Source organism: Rutilus rutilus (genome assembly GCF_951802725.1).
Source record: "Rutilus rutilus genome assembly, chromosome: 20".
Classification (NCBI taxonomy): Eukaryota; Metazoa; Chordata; class Actinopteri; order Cypriniformes; family Leuciscidae; genus Rutilus; species Rutilus rutilus.
Window position 1 is genome coordinate 17,928,375 of NC_140225.1, and position 25,368 is coordinate 17,953,742.

Below are 25,368 nucleotides of genomic sequence, written 5' to 3' on the forward strand. Positions count from 1 at the left end.
AGGACAGAAAGAGAGGGATGTACTTTGGTGTTGTCTCGGATCCAGCATTATCAATATTGAAAGTGAGAGGAATGTTTTTACAGAAGGGGATTGTAATAGACTGAATTGGATGACAAAGCACACTACAGAGAGAATGAAAGAAAGGGAGGGAGGAGGAGGAGGAGGAGGAAGAGGGAGGGGTGGGGTGGGGTTGGGGGGCATGCAGTAAGCAAAAGCAGATTGCATATGTTTTATAGAGATCACTGAAACAGTTCACAATGTGTCTTCGGCCAAACTATATAGAGCAGCAGGACTTACTCAGGCATCACGATTCTGTCATTTATAAAGTCACTGTCTTAAGGAATAGTGACCCTAAATGACACCAAAAAGAAAATAATACAATATAAAATAATAGAATAAAATAGAAGGAAGTCATACAATACTTTCATGCACTGTAAAAAGTGATCAGTTGACTTAACTTGAAAAGTGAGGAAACCTGTTGCCTTAAAATTATTAGTAAATAAATTTAAGTAAATAAACGTCATGCGTAATTTTTTTTAGTTTTTAGAAGTTTATTTACCTAATCATTTTAAGGCAACGGGTTTCCTCATTTTTCAAAGTTAAGTCAACTGATCACTTTTTACACTGTGATGTACATATTGAAACTGAAGTCATATTTACATATTTAAACCCCTATCTTCAACTCTAGCAATGTTAGATTTGTGCCTGATCTATTCAATGAATAAACTGATTCGTCTCACAAAACTGCCTGTTCAGAAATCAGTGATTTGACTTCTGATTTCGACTCACTAATGTGAATATCAGTGATTTCACAGATTTTTTATTTTCGTATGACTTGAAAAGTATTGGAATGTTGTCCACAAGTCAACTGAGTAATTTTATGATACTTTGACAATGCCTTTAAACAATTTTTATAGCTTAAAAGTTTGGAATGATATGAAAGTGAATAAATACAGATTTTCATTTTTGGGTGAACTTTCCTTTTAAGAGACCCTTGTTTCCATGTTTTGATCATTATTGTACACACAAAGGTAAAAGGCATGAATGTCTTCTGGTCATCTGTGCTGTTGACTCATTTCCATTGTGTAAGCAGATTGATGGGCCTGCAAACTGTTCTGTGGAGAACACACTGTCTCTGTGATGGTCCATAAAACTTCTCTCTTGTTTCAGAGAAATAATATTTAAAAAAAAAAACTCAGAAATGAAAAATAAGGCCTTCTGTTAAAAAATCAGGGTTGCTCATCTGCTTAGAGACAGGAAGAGGGAGGGCAAATACAATCAGCAGCATTAAACAGTCATGCATCAGGGTATTTTACTGATCATCTTAATGAAATGGAATATCTGGAGTTAATAAACTGCAAAACACTTCCACATTCACAAAAAACTTCATGTAATGTAAGCTGATGACAGACAGACTGATCCCTCTGAATAAACCCTGATCGCTCTTTCATTTCCTCGAAGAGATGCACCTCCAACAGACAAAGGAAAGAATAGAGTGCTCTGTCTCTCTCTCTCTCTCTGTGAAAAGTGTTAAGCAGATCTCTTGAGACTGTTGAATGGGAGAGAGAAGTGTTCATCCTCTTCTTCCAGCGACATTTAATCCCCAGGATCTGAAAACCACAGAAGTGCTCACGACTAACACACCCGCTGAGCAACAGTCTGGACAGATGTGCCACAGGGTGGCTCCCAGACACTCAAAAAGAAAGAAATCAAGCAAACAAAAATGTCTGCTTGGTGTTTGTGGCCACATGAAATTCCAACAGGATTCTGTAATAATTTGCCAGGAATTTGTCGTGGTGAAAGATTGTGTCAGACAGAGCAAATGCCTTTATAATTAACAAGCTAAATCCCACTTCTCTCTTTAGACAATGTTCAGAGACTCTCTTTAAATCCCTGATAGACATTTAGACCCCATTTACACCTGGAATTAACATCTGCTTTGGGTGAACTGATCACAAGTGCTCATTGCTAAATACAGGCGTAAATGGCCCCCTAAACATTGTGTGATCGGATCGCTCAAACACTCACAAAAGAAAACACATGGGTTGTGCCATGTCGAATATCTCCACAAATCACATGCTATCATATGTGTGTATTGTCTACTTTCTAGTGTCTGAAACCATTTGAATCTGCTTACTTGTGGAAAAACATGTGTCTCTTTGTAAGTTTCTTTCAAGTTTACTGGACAGACAGTGGCCCTAAAACATATTTGGACATTCGAGACACACTGTAAATGTACGGATGCTTCTTTTACAGAAGAATATCACACAAGATCAGGTTTGTGCACTCTCTGTCTCCCTCTTTTAATGAACAGGTTCATTTTACTTAATGCTCATCAAATCATATTTGGTTTTTAAATGATAAAACATAAGATATATACACCATTCAAAATGAAAAAAGAAAAGTTTAGATACCTTCTGTTTGTCAGACTTAGTGAAACCTGAAACCGATTTCACTAGTAGCTACCAAAAAATGACCTATACACCCAATTTTTGAGAATTATTGCAAAAAAAATGTTTGCTTGCATATGCTTCTTTTCTCAAATGCCATGACATTCATACATTTTAAGTGTGACTTAGCTGTCCAAACACATTTTGAAGCTACTGTATTTTTTATGTGAGCATGGGGCATAAAGTCTCATAACTTAAAACACACCTAGCATGTGTGTCAACATCCCTCCTCTCGTGCGCAATATCTAAACCCTTTTGTCATCCCCGTACATGTGTGGAAGACAGCACACAGGGCAGACATCAGTCTGTGCATGTGTTTGCGAGCACGCGAAGGTGTGTAAGAGAGTCGCGGAGCTCGCAAGTCTCAGTTAAAGCACTCTATCATCTGATTGTCAAGAGCAGCAATTATCACAGGCTTCTTTGCAGTCCACATACCGTCTTTTCATTCTGCAGGGACCCTGTTCAAACAGAAGCTTCTAGACTGTCAATAAAAAAAGACCAATATGAACCTTATAACAAACAAGCCTCCTGACGCCTGCCTGTGACCCAGGTTCAAACGTAGCGAAGACAAGCCTATGCACAGAATGTCTCTGACACCCTTGAGCCGCTGTGATTTTAGAGAAGGTGTGGCAATGTTGTTGTATGTATTTAACTTTGCACCCATGCACAATGGCCTGCAGTCATGTCAAACAATTGAAAATCTATCCGTCCGTCCGTCCGTCCGTATCTATCTATCCATCCATACTACATACATCCAACCATCCCACACACATGGCTATATATCTGTCAGTCCGAACACACAAACGCAAACTCTATCCAGACAGGACACAATAAAAACTAAACAAAATCCAGTCAAGGTCATCCTCATCCTGGGCATACAACAATGTGAGGATAATATCTATATAATATACTCATATTACATATAAAAACATGTCCATAAAATTTCATTTTATAAAAAGACTGTATGCAGTACAATTCAAAAGTTAATTGAATAATAATAAATGCAGATTTTTTTTAAAACGTTCTATTCAAAGCACAAATGTTTTCAACATTTATAATAATAACAAATGTTACTGGAGCACCAAATCATCATATTAGGATGATTTCTGATGGATCATGTGACACTGAGAACAGACACACCACGCAATTTCAGTTTTGCAGCACAGGAATAAATTACATTTAAAAATATATTCAAAGAGAAAAAAAGTTATAAATTGTGACCAAAAATGACCAAAATACAGTTTTTACTATATATTTGATCAAATAAATGCAGCCTTGGTGAGCATAAGTGACTTCTTGCAAAAACATTAGAAAAACTCTATAACCCAAACTACTGATTGGTAGTGTATAAATAAATGATATAGTTGTAGTTGTAGCTTCTTTTGTAACTCAAACTAACATCTTTATCAAAAGGGTAGACTGAGCATTTAATTAACTACTTAAAATTATGAGTAGCTTACAAAAGGTTCCCTAACACAGGAAATTAGTGTTTTCATCAGTGTAAGTCAGTCTAGGTCTGTGTTGTGCGCTAAATGGGCGCTACTGTCCAAGTAATGTGTCAAGTTTAACAAAATCACAAGCCACAGCGTCACATTGTCACCCCTCACAATGTGCTGCTGTGACAAGGTGTGTTTCACACTTACAACTTGTGATCTTTCACTTCTGTTATCAAGGTAGTTGAAGCAGCACAGCTCACAATGGCTGAAATTCAGCATTGTAACAGCAAATGGACAGAACGGGACAGAACATTTAAAGCGATTGAATGAGAGACACCCACTGGGGGTGATTGTAAGTCCCACTGAGAGTAAGACACCAAATGGCTCAGATAAGATCATCACATTCAAACACAAGAAAACTTGTTCTGTACTTTTGGCTAATGCTGCTCTTCCTCATGGAATCCAATATTTAATACATCTGGCATATAAAAACAGTGTTTATCATTATTATACACAGGGATCAAAAGTAATAGATCACTACTCACACTTTTTGACCACATTATATATATGTTGAATGTTCAGTTTTAATGTTATAATTATTATTGAGCAAAGATTAAAATTGATTGATTGCATTGTATGGAGTGGAACTATGGGTGGATGGGAATAGGGCCTAAATAGTTATTCATAATGGGTGCAGAGAGCGTTGGGGCTGCAGGGGACGCGCTAGACCACAGCGGGACGGTGAATGTAAAGCTCAGTGCCACTTAAAGATAAATACCTGTGACTTTTGAAGAGGCTCTCTGGTGACTATGCTAAACTATTACCTCAGCTGGTGAGAGATAACACACATTTAGAGAGGAGAGACAAGCCCTAAACCCTCACTCACAACAGAGCTGGAATACACAAGCAGTCTGGTTCACTTGTACACACACACACACACACACACACACTGCATTGATCAATAAATCAATAAGATAGAAGTTGGCCACTGCATCCATCAGAAAATGTTGTGAAAGTGGACAAAGGGTGAAAGAGATGATAGAGAAAGAGAGAGGGGGAGGAAACACAAAGATCAGAGAGTGTGTTTAACAAGGGGACCCAGCCTGCGCTGATATTTGCTTAAACTTTGCCAAAAGAAAGCGTACAGAGTTCTGAGGTTTCGGGGGTGAGGGTGTGGGCGTGTGTGCGGTTTGGGATGACAGGATAAATGGATTACTGACCATAACAAATAAACCTACGTCATCCCGTTTGGCTTGGCCGGGACGAGCCACTTTCCAGTACGAAACTCCTGAGACGGTAGGACATATGAGGTCTGCCAGTGACCTTACAAATGGACACATCCATAAGCCATGAAAAAAACAGACCGAATGCTGGATATTCAATATGCTCTAATAGGATTTAGAGAAGGAGGCAAGTAATAATCTCCCGCTGTTGTTGTGGATGGATGAAAGCATCCAACAAAAACTCCCCTTGCACAAGTTCTGGATTGACGAGATGGATAATTCACATACCAAACTGGGTCTAAACGTAGTCCTCAAGCATTTCTTTTGATGCAAATACATGCAACAAGGTCATGTTCGATCCAAGACATTCATTCGATTTAAACTGACAAAATTTCACCATTCAGTCAAAGTTTCGCTTCATTACAGCTGTTAGACTGCAAGGCAAGCCTTCCATAATGTATACAGACTGATGTTAAAGAGAGTGTGTGAGAGAGATTACGCTTGTGATTTAGTTAAGCAGTGTTAGAACTGTGCATTTAAAAATGTAAATATCTCACTCCTTCTTTTCTCCAGGTCTGGAGGCCAAACATGACATGTAAGCGCTCTCTCACTCCGGATCTCTGCGAAAATAGATCATGTCACACTCCGGAATGTAAACTCAAACTAGGGAGCAAATTAGTCGGCCACAAATGATTGCTAAAAGTATGAAGTTTTCCACAAAAGCTCCCGGTGGAGGGGTTTGCCGAGGGCATGGAAATCAGACCCGCACATGTTTCGAGTTGAGGAGCGAGGGGGAAGAGGAAGGGGTGTGTTCGACGAGTGTTACAGGCTCTTGTCTTCTGCGACAGGATGGAGGAGAATAAAAGGATGAGTACAACAGAGCTTCTGTTCTTCAGAGCTAGAATATCGAAATCCAAACATTCATCACTGAGATCGACTTTAAAAATTACAATTAAAACCCAGATGAATACAATTACCCTGCACGTAAACAAGGGTCACACAGGTGAATCCAGTAAACCGTTGCACCACGACTTAGTTGAAAATCATTAACACTAAGGGATTCTGGTTCCTTAGTGGTACTATTCATTCATGTCTTCAGTTAACTACAAATAATTGACACATAACAGTAATTTTTTCAGAAATGGACTATACTGTTTGTGCTTAATGTTTTCAAATCAGGAATGTGGAACCAAAACTCATCGTTTCCAGTATTTATTCATTTTTTTAAACGTGGAACCGGTTTTCGATATGATAAACTGCTGTGTTCTGCTGCATCCTCTACAACTTAGCACTCAGTCAGAACCAGCCTGTAAGATGGGGAAATGCGTCATGCAAATAAGGTTCAGCACAAATTTTTTGGGCAGGTTGGCACCGTTACCTGATGCTTTGCTAAATGTTCTCTGATTCAATGCAGACAGTGCGCACAAATAAACCACTCTATCAGCGAACGCAGTTAAACTAGCCATTTTCCACCCACAATGTGCTGTCAGAAGCGCAATCAGGGTTTAGTTTATTCTTGTTCATCTAAGAGCAAACCCCAAGAAAACCACTGATTGTGTAAACATAAACCTCCATCGTGTAAGGTACCACATGTGTGAATTTGACACTTCCCACTGCAATTGACATCCAGTATAGTGCCACAGTGAATGCAGAATGGTTCCTGTCAGGTTATAGTAACACTGCCTTTAAGGTCAATCATGGGAAATGTTTAGGAAGTTCTCTGAATGCTAACATATGCAGCGTAATGGCTACAGTATGAGGCCTTCACAGACTTCCACTGTACACTTGATATACTCAAGCGATCACTGTTTAGAGCAACCCATTTCCTCTCAAACACAAATCTATCTGGCTCACAAGGTGTATTTGTGTGTATAGAACAGAGCGGTTGTACTCTTGTGTGGTGAGATGTTCCTGTGTCATTGTTTCCAAATGTTAATTGTGTGCAGAACACCATGTACCCAGACATAGGAGCGCTAATTTGTTCAGTTATGGGTATATTCAGACTGGCATGTTCCTGCAACACTCTTCTCCAGAGAAGCCCTGCAAGCCAAGAACAAGGTCATATTTTAGAGCAATTACTACACTATAGGCTTTGCATGAAAATATGTGTTGCATTACCAGATGATGCCAAATGTAATGAAATTCATGAATTTGATCTAATTTCTACATGCCATGTGAGACTACTTACTACTAAATTAGGCAACTGCAGTAAATATTAGCATTATAATTACATTAATGATATTATTTAACCACATGTTCTGCGAAAATTGACAGTACTTTTTTTATGTGTTGAGTACCAGAGATCCCAGTGCTGTACATTTAAAAATAACAAGAATTTTAAAATGAACCTTTCCCTTTAGATTCTTGTAATATGTTTATTTTTCTTTATTTAAAAACCAGAGGCAAATATTATTGTGTTGTAGCACAAAGCAGATGGTTTAGAAATTAGATAGTAACACTGTTTCTATTTTGGGTCGGTCCGGTCAAACAAACAAACAAACAAACAAACAAACAAAAATAAAATAAAATAAAATAAAATAAAATAAAATAAAATAAAATAAAATAAAATAAAATAAAATAAAATAAAATAAAATAAAATAAAATAAATACAGTTATAAATCCATTTAGCAGTAAAAAAAAAGAAAAAAAAAAGGATTTGTTGTGTATGCCAATCAAACTCAAATTTATTAATGCTTATCCAATCAATTCATTCATATTTTTAAGCTAGGCCGACAGTTTAGAAATGTGACATATAATTTAGTAAAATTTTTTCTGTTTGGGGTCAATTTGATAATATGAATAAAATAAAATAAAATTCAAATTAAAAAAATATTTTTTTAAAAAATCAATAAAAACGTACTAAATATATCAAAAATAAAACGTAAAATAATAATAATAATAATAAAATGCACAATAAAAAATTTAATAAAAAGATAATAATAATAATAATAATAATAAAAAAGAAAGAAAAATATATAAATAAATATAATTTAAAAAAAAATGAAAAAAATGATCCATGTGATCTAGCTGGGGTATGTCTCTTAAGTAATATTTGTAACGAATAACATTTGAAGCATGCTATCAATTTCTTTTTTAAATAATCCATTCTCATAAGATAGGAAAAGTATTAACGTAACCAAAATGCCATTAAAACAGCATTTGGGTGTCTCAGACCCCATACAGAACATTAGGCTTAAACAAATCATTATACAAGTACAATTTTAGACACATCTACACAAAGAAACATATTGTCCATGCTAACAGGTATTCAAGGTATAGTGTGAATGTCAGCATCAATAATGCATTAAAAAAAGTTCAAATTACGAAATTGCTTCAATTCAAGTCTTGGAAAAATGTCACTTTAAAAATCAGAAACTTGGAAGAACCGCTGCTGGGAAAATACAGTTTTCTCTCAGCGTTAATATCAGAACCTGCGTCTGGTAATTGAGGGGGGAACGTCAGGCGTCCATTAACCCTGTCAGGTATGATTAATGTGGATGCCTCGCCCCACGGTTCACCCCTCGTGTGACGGACAGGCCTGATGTGATTGGTCACAGCTCTGGTAGCGAGTGATGGTGATTCGCTGACATTGTGGTGAGGTGTGTGGTTTGGATGGCGATTTGATTACATGTGTAACACAGAGGGGAAAACCACTCAACAACGAAACGAGAACCGCACTGCTACTCTCGGAGAAAGGCAGACAGGAACATGGGAGTTAGAAAAGCCACAGCGGGAGATGCCGGGCAGTTCAGCGAGGCGGTGGACGAGTGAGGAGGGATAGATTTGTGAATGACACAAACCAAGTTCTCCTACCAGTCATCAAAAGTGGTCCGGGTTGAATGTACCACGGATGAACCCAGGTTATAAAAATGACGGCGTAAACACATCTGTGTTCAATTGGAAGTTCTTTATCTTTGAGATTCTGACAGATACTCTGTTATTAAAATCATCTTTCATCCTGTATTACATACTGCTGGACAATATGGTGATATACGTTAGCAAACCAACCCATCTCACCAGCATTTTCTTAGTAAGCTTGAATGTTTTGATGGAACTTTTTGAGATCCACTGATCGGAAACCTGCTATTTTCTATTTTAGTAATTCCTTTAAAGGGAGCAGTTTTCCTTAGGGATAGTTTAAATCTTTCTCTCTCTCTGAAGGGCGTATCTTTCTACTGTAACTCATTTATGAGAATCTTACTGACTTCCTCTTCCTGTTTCACAAATCACAGAAATACGGGGTCAGATGTGTGTCATGCATATCCACTGAGCCGAAAAAGATATTGTAGCATCATCACGCAACAAGTCAGCTGTTAGTTACAAGACAATTCATACCAGTCAGAATCTGCATATAAATGGTTATTTTTAGTTACAACAATTCCTCAATGTTATATAACCATTATAACTTCCTCAATGTTATAACTTATATTGTTAACTACCTGCTTATCCAATACAAACAATAACCAGGGTTGCAGGAACACTCACATGAGACACAATTTGAAAGCTTATAAACAAAACTTTCTGGAAACACCAGTTAAACACCAAAAAAGTTGGCCTAAATCAATGTTGGGACAAATAGGAACGTAAAAGTAGCAACATACTGTATATCAAACAAACAAAACCAACACATATCGATGCGCTTTTACATATAATTCTCAAGCAATTATAAATCAATTTCAGCTCTGGGAGCTGTTGAGAATGGTCAAATCCCTGCCTCTGACAACAGTAGTCCAATTGATATTTTTTTTGTAGACATTTTGTTTGCTTTCTCAGAATCCCTCTGAGAAGTCAAACGTCTTTCTGTTGGTGTTGGTGGATGTAGAGTTTGACCTGACAGTGAAGAGACAGCAGATAAGATGTCTAACCGTCTGAACCGGCACGTCGAAGAAAGATACGAGCTCGGATTTGTCCTTTGCTCGGCCTGAGACACTCACTACTCTGTTTAGCTTGATTGTTCGCCATGGCAACATAAGACGAGAAAATATTTGATAGCAGAAATCCAGGCCAGACAGAGCCATAATTAATTGCTTATAAAAACATTCACCTGCCAAGTGCTGTAGAACATGAACCTTTAGTATATCCAGCATCATACGCCAGGAATTTAACATAAAATATAGAGACTAAGTTACTTGCTCTTGATAGAGCTCTAACAAGCTACCCGACCCACAGTTGTGAGAACTCTACATTTGGACCGAAAAGTTCCCAGATTCACATTGTGTTAGTGAAGGACCAAGCCTAACATTGTTCAATCATGATCCCATTTTAACACATAATTTAATATCAGTGAGGGATAAAATGAAACTTGCATCATAGATTAAGCCCCTAGTCTCTCTCTCTCTCACACACACACCACACCACACATACATACACACACACACAAAGTGGCAGCTGCATTACATTTCAAATTTATGAACATATAAAAATAGGGGTAACTAAGAGCTGTGGTGGAGCAGGTGACCTGGCCTGTGTTCCTCTATGTGTGTGTGTTTGTGTGTGTGTTCATAAAAGTGGTGATGATGCAGAGATCCAGGCCTGTGTTGGTTCATAAAAGCAGTGGGATATAAGGAACAAGCACTCCACTGGCCTTAAGGGAACTTTTGGCAATGAGATGATGTCACCAGTGATTGGTGTGTGGGTGTAGGTCATGTTATTTGCTTTTATTACTTTTTAACAAATTAATTTGCACATATTGGACTATATTCAGGGTACGAATTACACAATGGCCTTCAGGGAGGTCAATGATTTGGGGGGGGGGGGGGGGGGGGGGGGTCATGGTAGATATAAATATATACAGTATATGCCTTTACATATACACATTTTATCTTTAAGCATTTTTTGGGGACAGTTTTTATCACTTCCTTATTAAAATCTACTTGAATCTGCGGTAGTTCAAATACCTAAATTTAACCAGTTACTTTAATCATCACAATTCTACAGACTGTTAAGAATTTAAAAAAAATTCAAGCATCAACTAAAGCCATTTTTACACTGTAAAGGTGGTGCAGAAGCTGCATCTGACATGGCATTTATGTTTATTTAAGAATCAAAAATACAAAGGTATACACGTCCCAAACACCCTAACTGGGCCCAACCTCTTATTTTGATGTCCTTCAGTTGGGTGGGTCAGACCCCCCATCTTAACCCCCCGTAATTGGCATCCTGACTATGTTCCTTGAGGTTCACTTATAATGTTAATAAAGGATTTTTCACAAAACAACAACACATAAATATATATACACTCACCTAAAGGATTATTAGGAACACCATACTAATACTGTGTTTGACCCCCTTTCGCCTTCAGAACTGCCTTAATTATACGTGGCATTGATTCAACAAAGTGCTGAAAGCATTCTTTAGAAATGTTGGCCCATATTGATAGGATAGCATCTTGCAGTTGATGGAGATTTGTGGGATGCACATCCAGGGCACGAAGCTCCCGTTCCATCACATCCCAAAGATGCTCTATTGGGTTGAGATCTGGTGACTGTGGGAGCCATTTTAGTACAGTGAACTCATTGTCATGTTCAAGAAACCAATTTGAAATGATTCGAGCTTTGTGACATGGTGCATTATCCTGCTGGAAGTAGCCATCAGAGGATGGGTACATGGTGGTCATAAAGGGATGGACATGGTCAGAAACAATGCTCAGGTAGGCCGTGGCATTTAAACGATGCCCAATTGGCACTAAGGGGCCTAAAGTGTGCCAAGAAAACATCCCCCACACCATTACACAACCACCACCAGCCTGCACAGTGGCAACAAGGCATGATGGATCCATGTTCTCATTCTGTTTACGCCAAATTCTGACTCTACCATCTGAATGTCTCAACAGAAATCGAGACTCATCAGACCAGGCAACATTTTTCCAGTCTTCAACTGTCCAATTTTGGTGAGCTCGTGCAAATTGTAGCCTCTTTTTCCTATTTGTAGTGGAGATGAGTGGTACCCGGTGGGGTCTTCTGCTGTTGTAGCCCATCCGCCTCAAGGTTGTGCGTGTTGTGGCTTCACAAATGCTTTGCTGCATACCTCGGTTGTAACGAGTGGTTATTTCAGTCAAAGTTGCTCTTCTATCAGCTTGAATCAGTCGGCCCATTCTCCTCTGACCTCTAGCATCAACAAGGCATTTTCGCCCACAGGACTGCCGCATACTGGATGTTTTTCCCTTTTCAGACCATTCTTTGTAAACCCTAGAAATGGTTGTGCGTGAAAAACCCAGTAACTGAGCAGATTGTGAAATACTCCGACCGGCCCGTCTGGCACCAACAACCATGCCACGCTCAAAATTGCTTAAATCACCTTTCTTTCCCATTCTGACATTCAGTTTGGAGTTCAGGAGATTGTCTTGACCAGGACCACACCCCTAAATGCATTGACGCAACTGCCATGTGATTGGTTGATTAGATAATTGTATTAATGAGAAATTGAACAGGTGTTCCTAATAATCCTTTAGGTGAGTGTATATATATATATATACACACACACACACACATTTATATTTATGGATTTTTTTTTTTTTTTTTTTTTTTTTTAAACCGTCATTCTTCTGAAATTATCCACATCTCAAAAAAAAATCTTGGGTTATTTTTTCTTCCCAAATCCTGGGTTGAACCTTTTGGGTCTTTTTTGTTTTGTTTTGTTATTTTTTCAGTGTTTGGGTAGTTTTTGTGTTACCCAGCTTCTGGGTCAGACTCAGACGTAACAAACCAGTGTTTAGGTTTTTGTGTTACCCAGATCCTGGGACAGACATAACAACCCAGGGGTTGAGTTATTTATCACAAGCTTTTTCTCAGAACAGTTCTCAGCTCCATCAAATTGGATGTCTTCGGTAAAATACAGGTTTGTGTATATTTTATTTGATCTAATTCATAATTGTTCTGTATATCGTTTAATTTTATGCAAAGCAACATACAGGGGCGCGGTGTGAGTGACCTACACCTGTTTTATCATTACCACGAACATCAAATATATATACAAAACACTGGTCTAGATGGATAGATAGATGGATAGGGTTTGATGGTTAGATTGATAGGGTTAGATGGATAGGGTTAGATGGATAGATGGATAGGGTTAGATGGATAGAGTTAGATGGATAGATGGATAGGGTTAGATGGATACAGTAGATGGATAGGGTTAGATGGATAGATGGATATGGTTAGATGGATGGTTAGATAGGTTAGATGGATAGATGGATAGGATAGGGTTAAATGGTTAGGGATAGATGGATAGGGCTAGGTGGATAGATGGATAGGGCTAGATGGACAGATGGATAGAATTAGATGGATAGGGCTAGATGGATAGATGGATAGGGTTAGATGGATAGGATTAGATGGTTAGATGGATATGATTAGATGGTTAGATGGATAGGGTTAGATGAATAGTTAGACAGACAGACAGACAGACAGACAGACAGACAGAGATAGACAGATGGATAGATAGATATATAGATAGATAGATAGATAGATAGATAGATAGATAGATAGATAGATAGATAGATAGATAGATAGATAGATAGATAGACAGATGGATTTATACTCCAACATGAAGTTAGCAGAACTTTAGATGTTGAACTTACTAAACTTAAACACACACAAAAACACATATGTGACATTATAAAGATAAAACATGTTTCCAAAATTACATAATAGCTTTTATATTGTTATTGTACTACAGCAAATAATTAAAAAATAATCTAGAATGTTTTTTTAAGCTATATGAAATATTTACTTCTCATTACGTTTACAACAAATCTTAAGTTCACACTCAGATTTTTGTTCCCTTGCCATTTTTTATAAAAGGTAGTGCTGTCAATAGAATACAATAACTGAAATGAAAATAGCTAAATAAACTCATGATTTCTGTCCAGTCTTTAGAATGAAAACGTATTATCAAATTTGGTTAAACAAATGCTTAACATAATTACATTAACTTTTTTAATCAATATCTTAAGTTCACACATTAACTCTGACATCCCTAAAATACATTTAGTAAAATATTTGTATTTCTCTCTCTCTCATTTTCTATGACCCCCTAGAACCCCCTTGCAGTCCACTGGGGGTCCCTGGGCTTTGAAAACCCCTGAATCTAGAACCATTGTGCCCCATGAAATTCAAACTGTCAGTGGTTATCAGAGCCAGAGCAGCTGTATAAGGAAGAAATAGTATGAGACAAAGAGAAGGAAATAGGGAAAGACACGCTGGCCTGAATGCAGGAATGTATATGGCATTAAATGAAAATATTAATAAATTCTATATCTCTTTCAAAGCAGTGATAATGAAGCACAATGAATCAGATTAAAGATCCAGATACATGCGCCTGTCCTGCTGTTTACATTTTTACATTCATAAAGAGCAAAAAACCCATGGTGTCTTTACGAAATTTACGGCTTTAATAACAGATGATGAAGTGTATGAAAAAAGGGAGTAACAAAAGGAGAGGTATGTTACTCTTTTTTTTTTCATTTTTGCAACATCTTCAACGCAGAGTTGCCAAATCATAGACAATGCGGAATTGTGCGTGTTGTGTTTGGAAAACACCTCTCATTCTTTCAAAGTGCTTGGAATTGCGCTCAGTTGCCAGCGAATGGACAATATTGCTTTTGTCTCACAGTTCTGTCTCTTCCCTCTACTCAGATTTAGAGTCTGATAACAGATGAAAAGATAGAGCACTGCATCGCCTGGACTGAGACTCGATCCCGCTCCTATCAGGTAAACGTCTAAGCTGCTTTATAGGCAAATGCTGGGTGGCGTCACAAAACATCCACATGCTGTTTGAACTGTGCAGCTGCTTGTCAGGTTTAATTAGTGAAAAGACAGGAAAGAATATGTGAAGGCAGATAACCAAAGGTTTCTCCAACATGTGGTTAACTGTCTCAGCAAATGCACAATTTAATATGCTATCTTCTTTCTTAAATCAGTACTATATATATATATATATATATATATATATATACACTGTATATATAATATATAGTAATATATAGTGCTGTCAAATCGATTAATCGCGATTAATCACATCTAACAAAAAAGTTTTTTTTTATGTGTGTGTGTATACATTATTATATTTACATATATAAGGCTATTTATATATATGTGTGCACGAATCTGTGTATATATACATATGCACACATTTATATGTATACATTTATGAGTGTATACAGTACACACACAGACATATTTATAATATATATAAATATAATAATATATAATTATATATATATATATATATATATATATATATATATAATTATATATATATATATATATATATATATATATACACACTCACCTAAAGGATTATTAGGAACACCATACTAATACTGTGTTTGACCCCCTTTCGCCTTCAGAACTGCCTTAATTCTACGTGGCATTGATTCAACAAGGTGCTGAAAGCATTCTTTAGAAATGTTGGCCCATATTGATAGGATAGCATCTTGCAGTTGATGGAGATTTGTGGGATGCACATCCAGGGCACGAAGCTCCCGTTCCACCACATGATGTCCCAAAGATGCTCTATTGGGTTGAGATCTGGTGACTGTGGGGGCCATTTTAGTACAGTGAACTCATTGTCATGTTCAAGAAACCAATTTGAAATGATTCGAGCTTTGTGACATGGTGCATTATCCTGCTGGAAGTAGCCATCAGAGGATGGGTACATGGTGGTCATAAAGGGATGGACATGGTCAGAAACAATGCTCAGGTAGGCCGTGGCATTTAAACGATGCCCAATTGGCACTAAGGGGCCTAAAGTGTGCCAAGAAAACATCCCCCTCACCATTACACCACCACCACCAGCCTGCACAGTGGTAACAAGGCATGATGGATCCATGTTCTCATTCTGTTTACGCCAAATTCTGACTCTACCATCTGAATGTCTCAACAGAAATCGAGACTCATCAGACCAGGCAACATTTTTCCAGTCTTCAACTGTCCAATTTTGGTGAGCTCGTGCAAATTGTAGCCTCTTTTTCCTATTTGTAGTGGAGATGAGTGGTACCCGGTGGGGTCTTCTGCTGTTGTAGCCCATCCGCCTCAAGGTTGTGCGTGTTGTGGCTTCACAAATGCTTTGCTGCATACCTCGGTTGTAACGAGTGGTTATTTCAGTCAAAGTTGCTCTTCTATCAGCTTGAATCAGTCGGCCCATTCTCCTCTGACCTCTAGCATCAACAAGGCATTTTCGCCCACAGGACTGCCGCATACTGGATGTTTTTCCCTTTTCACACCATTCTTTGTAAACCCTAGAAATGGTTGTGCGTGAAAATCCCAGTAACTGAGCAGATTGTGAAATACTCCGACCGGCCCGTCTGGCACCAACAACCATGCCACGCTCAAAATTGCTTAAATCACCTTGCTTTCCCATTCTGACATTCAGTTTGGAGTTCAGGAGATTGTCTTGACCAAGACCACACCCCTAAATGTATTGAAGAAACTGCCATGTGATTGGTTGATTAGATAATTGCATTAATGAGAAATTGAACAGGTGTTCCTAATAATCCTTTAGGTGAGTGTATATACACACACACACATTATAATCCTTATAATTATAATCCTTAATTAAAAAACGTAATTAAAAACGTCTATTGCGATCTCAAAATTCCGGCCAGTTGATAATACCTGGAATATCAAAATCGACTGCTGGCAGTAGATCCTTTTCCTATTTAGCACCAAAACTTTGCAACTGTCTTCCTAACATTGTCCGGGAAACAGACACACTCTGTCAGTTCAAATCTAGACTAAAAATCTCTTTGAACTAGCATACACATAACACATTATAGACTTCTATAATTCAATGTTAGGCTGCATAGATCAGGTCAGCCGGAAGCGGAAACACTCCCCATAAATCCTGATGTACTCATTACATCAGAAAAGAATGGCATCTACGCTAATATTAGTCTCTCTGTTTATATCGAGGTTTACCGCAGTCCGCCGGATCCAGATCTGATGAAGGACCTGCGCCTGGACGCGACGACAATGCAGTCCTGAAGTGTCAACTGGTCTCTCCCCTGTGAAGGCCTCCTTCCCATTCCTTTACCTCTCTACAGATAAAGTGTTGTCGGGATAATTCCGGTTCACGTGGCTACACGGAAGCGCTAAAAATTGTAGGGAAGGACACGCCTGCGCACATATATTCAAACGCGCATACATATAGACTGAACTCGTAATACGCATGCGCACGCCATCAGCGTTCTCACAGGTTCTCACAGGTTCTCGTTTTTAAAGTTTGCATAGAGAGAACTTAAAGAGTTTTCTGTTAAAACTGTGTCGTGTTAGCGGCCCCTACGTTAATAACTAATGATCGTTGCAACGGAAGTGAATCAATCAAAACTAAATTTAGCTGGACAATAACTTTATTCTAGAGCTGCTATAAAGCCAAAACAATCTCTGTTACTTTAATTTCCTATTATCAATGTAAAGCCGCTTTGGAACAATCTACATTGTTAAAAGCTGACTTGACTCGACATATGTAAACTAAAACTTATGTTTTATGCGATTAATCAATTTGACAACAATTTATATATATATTTCAATATATTTATTGACAGACACTGGCAATTTTGAAGTTATGCTATCTTGACCTCAGTTCAAGTTAGTTCAATATAAAACAAATATAGTATAAAGAAAAACATTTGACAGCAATCAATTCCAAATAAAAAAGTCAACTGTCAAAAAATTATTTAGTGCAGGGTGGATCCGTTTTCCTGTTATATGTACGTCAGTTGTCAAAAATGACAACACGTAATTAAAAGAATATTTACTGTGAGTTCATTACTACACATTAGAGTTTACCATTCACACGTTTCAGTTTTTAGTGAATAAGTTTCTGTGAATATACGCTATACTGTTGCTGAAAAAAAAAAAAAAAAAAATTCCCACAGGAACATACCAGACAGATCTTCTGACGTGTTATCGAAAGACATTCAACGTGTTCGGTCGTGCATGTCTCCTGAATGAAAACACAAAAGAAAGGTGTTTCAAGTCTTGCACGGTGATGGGATGGATTGGTGTGTTTGTTATTATAAGAGATGACTGTTGGCTTTTAAAGCCCGTCAGAAGGACCCCTGTCAGGAGATGTGGCACACACAGCAGCAGATCCACTCTGCCTTTCTCTCACACACATACTGTATATCCCGTGACTCATCTAGATGCCAAGCAAAAGCTCAATTTAAGCCAAACAAGTAAGTACAATTTTCAAATGTCTGAAAACAAGTTGCAAGCGAAAAGCAATATTTTGGCCAAATACAGCAAAAAACAAAAAAACATACATTTTCTAAAATTCAGTTTATTCAATCTATCTTTCTCGTGGGATATTTCAAAGTCAATACTGAATTCATTTCTTGTTTTATTTTTCCAACAAACATGATTGACAGAACTTATAAAGACTCCCTGACATTTTTTCACCGACTGTAATATTTAAACAATGTTAAACCTCTGACAGCATAAGTGTGCAGTCCTGGGGCAATATCACCTAAGCCAACAGGAAGATAACACAACAGCCCATTGTTGCGAGCAGAACAGAAGTTGTATTGTGGTTAAACAGTTTCAGTTCAAAAGAATTCAATGTCGAAAGAGTTGAGTCCAATTAAGAAACACCAGCAGCTTTCACTGGGTGTTATTCCAGGGCTCAGCCATGTTTCTGTTGGCCTGCCCGCCCAAGGTATGATGGGGAAAAATGTCCCTGCTGTGAAAGTGAGATATTTGAACAAACAAGTGTGCACAGGTTAGAGCAGTAGGGCAACTCTTAAGAAGTGAGGTCCACTGGGGGAATTGGATGACAGGGTTGATCTGAATTCACACAGAAGTTTTGCCAGGGATGGGTTCACACCGTCAGACCAGGCTTTGATGACCTTTAGTTGATCCTAGATATCCTGCTGTCAGAGAAGTGAGGAACGATCAAAGTCCAAACCAGAGATAATGAGGAATAACAGAGTTTGTTATTAAGAATATTAAGCGCCTTGGATCGGCCTGGCATGAGAGATCTGTTGGCAGTCGGAGAGGCAGAGGCTGTGAGCATTAGCTCATCACTTAGTAAACAGAATTAATATGAGCTTAAATGGATGGTTCACCCGAAAACTGTTGTCATTTACTCACCCTCGTGTCATTCTAAACCTGTATGATTTTCTTTGTGGAACAACAATGAAAGTGAATGAGGACTGGGGCTGTCATGCTCCAAAATGACATAAAAAGCACCATAAAAGTATAATAAATTTGGTCAATATGACTCAAGCACTACTCTTCCGAAAAACCTGAACTGACTGAAATTTGTGTTTATTCACTGAAAATGTTGAAAAAACTCTTCTTTCCAGGTTCAAAGATTAGTTCACCATTTGTGAACACAATCATAATTTGTGATGTAATCATTTTTTGTGAGTCTGAATGATCTTGATCAAAGTCTTGTCGACTCACATGGAAAACTTTTTGATACTTTTAAGGCCCAGATATACACACGACAAAGTTCTTTTTTGTTCTCCGTTTTGGGGTAAAATGAAGTTCAAAATATGTGACCAGCAAAAATACTGTTAGAGAACATCTGACAGCGCCCACACTGCTACACAACAAAATTGAGAAAACAGCAAGCAATTTTTTAAATAAAGCATAAGAAAAGCATCTGATCATAGCAACGTGGATATGTTTGCACAAGCTCTGCAGTTCGGCACTCTAGTAAAGTCATTTCAGCACTTTATACAAAAGATAGCTTAAAATCAAGCAGCTTTACTGTATTAAACATGAAAAACAGTGTCAGTGTCTCGCTTCATCAGAAAACGTAATTTTCTATGAAGGCAGAGCCTCCTCGTACACCTACCTATTACATAATCGCCATGAACCAATGGAAATACAAAGGTGTTTAGCAGCCGGAGTGAACCTTTCCGGAAAGTTCGCTTTTGGCAAGCTGTTTCGAACTCCAAACAAAGTTTTTGTTCGAAATGACGTCACATCTGTTCGTTCTTCGATATTGCTTGAATAATCGGGGCCCTTATTTAACTTTTTCATCTTTTTTGAAGCTTGACAGCAACAGTCTTAATTCACATACAGGTTTAGCATGACATGGGATGAGCAATTAATAAACTAATTCTCAGTTTTGCCTGAACCATTTCTTTGAGGTTTTATGGAATTTGAAGTAGTAAAATGTTACGGATAATAGTCTGGATTAGAAGACTTCTACGGTACATACTTTCTTACACTCAACCTCTACCGCTCACACAGGTCCTCCCGGACCTCAGCAGTTTAGAAATGAACTCATCCTGGTCTCACAGGGGGAGCAGAGCGCACTGTGCAGGACTTTATTGCTCTGGATAATATTGACTCAACTTTGAGCTCCTCAGCATCAGCCTGTAATGGTGTTTATCCAGGAGAGAGCTGAGGGGAATCCACACTCTCTGAAACACAGATTAAAGGCCAGAGTGGAGCATCAGTCCGCTCTGGTGTCTTATGGAAACATTACATGCATTCAAACATAAGCAGTTTTACCCCAAAATCAACTCGAAAACAGCGGGCAGAAAGTCTCATTACGATTCTCTCCATTCCATTCATTCCAGATGCAACCAATGAGGTCATTACCGTTTTCACGCAGAATTAGTAATAAACACAGGTGGTGCGGGAAGTATTTTTATATAGATACAGTTGAGGCAAGAAGGCCTTGTCATCTAGTGGGAGAATCAAACCACCGTTACCAAAGTAACCCATTCATTTCTACGTGACAACTCAGTATTTTTGGCCAATTTGTTTGTTTGTGTGTGTGGGTGGGTGTGTGTGTGGGTGTGTGGGTGTGTGGGTCATATTTGATTCAAATTAATCAAATATCCATTCTCCATTAAACTGAAAGGATTTCAAATCAACTAAGTAAAAAGTAAATAAAAAAATACTGTGAAAACAAGCAACTCAGGGACAGTATAATAAAATATGTGGAATTCTGAATGTGGACTTTACTGAAATACATTTTCAAATCTTTTTGTTATGTTTGTAGAGGTCCCCTTATGAAAATAGCAAGTTTATTCATAAGCCAAAAAAGTGCAAAAGAAATGTTTTCAATTCACACTGTCATCAGTATTGGTGATGCTGATGATGATGTGAATCGAAAACGTTTTGTCTTTGCACTGAGCATGTTGTACTTTTTTGCCTCTGAATAAAAGCTTTTTGTAAATAAAAATCTGTTTACGTGTGCAAGCATGGCCTCTTCTTAAAATAGGTAGGCTTAAATAGAAATTAAGCAGATGTCAGAAATAGACTATATAAAATGTAAACAGCAGATTATTCAGAGACGGTCTGACACATGCAGTCAGCAATGTGAATTACCATCAATACAATCAACACAAACAAACAGCCAGATACTGAATGAACTAAGCACATTTATCTCACCTGATCAGGTGAAGTGTTACATCCCTAATCTTGTGGCTGTGTGATCGTTCTCTCATGCTCAGCACATGCTTAGAGCTGCATTCCTATAGTGCTGAACAGGCCAAGCAATCCACACATCTCATTCCACAGGCCACTATGTAAACAGGAAGAGATACAGGATCTTTGGCTCAGTGTAGTTGATCTGTAGAGTGGGCACAGGGCCAAGCACAGGAGAGAGAGCAGGAACAAATGAGGTAAAAAGGACAGAGAAGCTGAACAGATACTTTAGTGGAAAGTTGTGCATGTGCTTGCGTGTTGTGTGTGGACATTCTGGTTTTTACATGATTTTACAGGAGGACACTTTATAGGGTACATACAGCCGGTAAGTGTCAGGGGCACAAGTGATGGTATTGCAACATATTTAATATTTTTGGATTAAAATATCCCAAAACCACTAGAACAATGTTATCTATTTTGTTGACTTGTGTACTTACATTATCCCAAATCCTCCAATAAAGTTTCAATCCAAAGGAATCATCATTTAACATTTATCCTGTTAATGACATCTTATATGCGTTACCCTTGATTTCCGGGTTTACTTCCATAGAAACCATGGAATCACCAAAGACAATTTAAAATATGATGTGCTTTGTTAGACAGGTAAGGAACTGTTTGGATATCTTTATCACCAGAAAATGAATCATTTTATATAGCTCAACACGGTTAGTCAATGTTTGAAACTCTTGTTTTCTTGATTTACCGCAAGTAACATGTTTGTACCCAAAAGTTAAACCAGAAAACACTATTTTGTGGCTAACATAGCATAATCAGACAGAGCTTTAATAACAGTAATACAGCATTTTCTCCACCATACAATGTTTTAAAATTAATTGCATGCCAATTGTAAGTCATCCAGCTTTTATTAATATGATATGGATCTAGCTACAAGTGCCTAATACTAGCAAAGCGAACGCACAGAGTAACGTTAACAACTTTTAACACATTCAAACATATTTGTAGAATGATTAAGTAAAACAGCGTTGCATTTCCCCACTATTTGAATTTGTCAAATAAAGTCACCTGCATGAGTACTTGTGACTGTTTCATTAGAATGAAATAATATACTGTCCAACAGTGTTGAATGACAGTACAAAAATAAGAGATCCTTTTCAAACACATACCAGCACAAACCAATATAGCAGAAAATTCTGGTTCAATGATAAAGAATGCGTGAAGGAAATTTCCAGTGCAGAGAAATTTGATAAACCTGTCTGCTTCCCTATACTATACCTATGACAGTTACAATGACCTCGGCTTCTAAACAATGACATTTAATTATAGACATCAATATCCATTCTGCCTTCTTTTAACCCATGAGAGAGAGTCACTGTAACTCACGGCGGTTGTTGAGTTTCAAGGCATCCAGAGAGCCTCCAAAGGGCAGCTGGATTTGTTTATTCACACTCATAATGAGAAAGTAGATTATCTGCATCTAATTATTCCATCGTTTCATCCATTTTATGATTCAATGAGTCACATTATTTTATTGATTGAGTCTACAGTTGACATTTGACTGGTGTATTAAAGTTTAAAGATTGTGTCGTTTATGCAGTGATTTTATAACGGCCGATGGCAGCAGGGTTTGGGCGGCACTAGCAGAGCACCGTGAGTTCCCAGCACATGCAGCCCATATGGGAGGGCTGGGGTTCAATTCCTTGCTTTCTGAAGGATTCTGAGTCATCTAGAGGGCTCTCTATAACTTGTTTTTCGGTTGAGAGGTGAAAAGAGGCATGTCAGGGGTTTAGCGAACATGTAGAGTTTATCTGGTACCTGTCACTTAAGGCTAAAGTTGCTCCAGTAACAGTATATATTTTATAACAAATGGACGGAAGAGCGAATGTTTTATCCAGACGGCTGTGATCTGTGTAATTCCACTCCAGAACCTACGCTCTCAGAAGCCTAAATCTGTCTGTCCGAAGACACCAATGAGCCTGGTGTCTGCAAACCCACGGGAAATACGGAGGAAATCTCGGATGTTGAGATTTAACTGTAGCCCAAATTTGGCTTCGGTCCAGATTTGATATTAGTCCGGCCTCAGAAACTGTGAAGTGGCCTCAGATCAGGGAGAGAGAAACCAGACGCTGTCATTCTCAAAGCAGCTCAAGGCTTCTGGCAACTGCAACAGATTCTGGCTCAGCCTCGATGTCCGACCCTGTCTGCTCTGTGCCGGCTTGATATACAAGTGACCATAGTCAGGGTCTCCACTTTGTCTAGCTAAGAGACATTTTCAATTGCATTTCAAAGCAGAAAAGCAGATTTCAGGCTTACTGACAACTTTAGAACACAATACATGGACAAATTAACAATTACATGTTCTTTACTCATACACAAACGTGAAATATCTACTACCACAGCAGAGCCAGACAGCTAAAGCCAAGCCCCCCAATCTACACTGAACTCCCCGTAGATGTGATGTCAAAGATCACTGGTCATAAACTGGACTTATTGCAGTTCTTTACAGCAATGAATGTGTCATACTCATTACTATTGTTTTGTTTGTTCATGAGCACATTTTTCGATTTTCGATTTGGTTTCTTATTAAATGAATAGGAACATTTGTTGGTGCCTATGACACAGGTTTGACATCATGGGATTTGGTTATAAGATACTCAAGACATTTGACGTTACTGAGATTCAAGCGGCGTCACAGGTATTTGTAGTGTTGGGCAAGCTACTAAAGTTAGCCAGCTTGCTAGAAACTTCTTTATAAAAAATGTGTTAAGATAAGCTGAAAGGTGCTATTCAGAGAAAGATGGTAGTTGATTAAAAATAAAACTTGATACATTGAATGTAACAAATGGCATTTTTTCATGTGTGTGTGTGTGTGTGTGTGTGTGTGTGTGTGTGTGTGTTCCATAGCAACAAAAGAATAATATAAAAGAATGTTTTGGACCATTATGAGGATAAACTATTCCTTTAAGGAAACTAACAGTGATATTTTACTCCAGGAAACAGGCAACTTAAGCTTGCTGCTTTTCAACTTAATGTAGTAACATTAACTGACAGCAGTATTCAGTGCGTAACAGTAATACGGTGGATTATTACTTTTGACAAGGTGACTAAAGCTGGACTAGTTGCTTGCCTTGTTAGACAATAGAGACACACAATGCTAGCTCTTGTGTCAGCCTATGGACTCAGATGAACCTCTTTGTAGAGATGAATATATATCTACACCTTCTACACTGCTGTGCTGCCAACCCTGGCTATAGATATTCAAGATAAAGTGCCATGATGGTGTCAAGTAATTTCTACGGAATCTCTCGAGTCTAAGAATTATGCGAATTCTTAACGTATATGAATGTCGCTCCTGACCCGAGCAATGCAATAAATGGACATTACCGGATTGCTCATGCAAATGAATATTAAAGATAAATTTATTCTCTAATCACTCTGTAATGTATCAGCTGAGAGGGAGTGAAGCTGGATTTCATCCTAATGACCAATGTTTCATTTCCCTCGCAAAGCTCTCCTTTCAATGCTGACCCTTTACACACAAGCAAGTCATCAAAGCAGCAAAACAGTGACCGGCCGAGGCCAAGAAAAACTCAGAGACGCCCAAATCATTCACTGACATCCTCCCTAAAGTGTAAAACGCTCCTGGAGAGTAATGTCCTCCTCTTAAAACAGTGGGGACACGGTTTGGCTCTTTTGGCGTTAGCAGGTGAACCGTTTGTGTTTGATGGAGCTGAAACAACAAAGGCAGTTTTTTTGTGAGCGGAGATGCAGTAACTCATTTTTGTGAACACAGGCTTAAGGCCTATTCACACCATGCGTGAAATTTCACCACAACAATATTTTAAACATCTTTGTGGACCCCTTCACATACAGTGCAAACCAATTTGTTTCACTCAGCAAATAAAAACTCACCAGA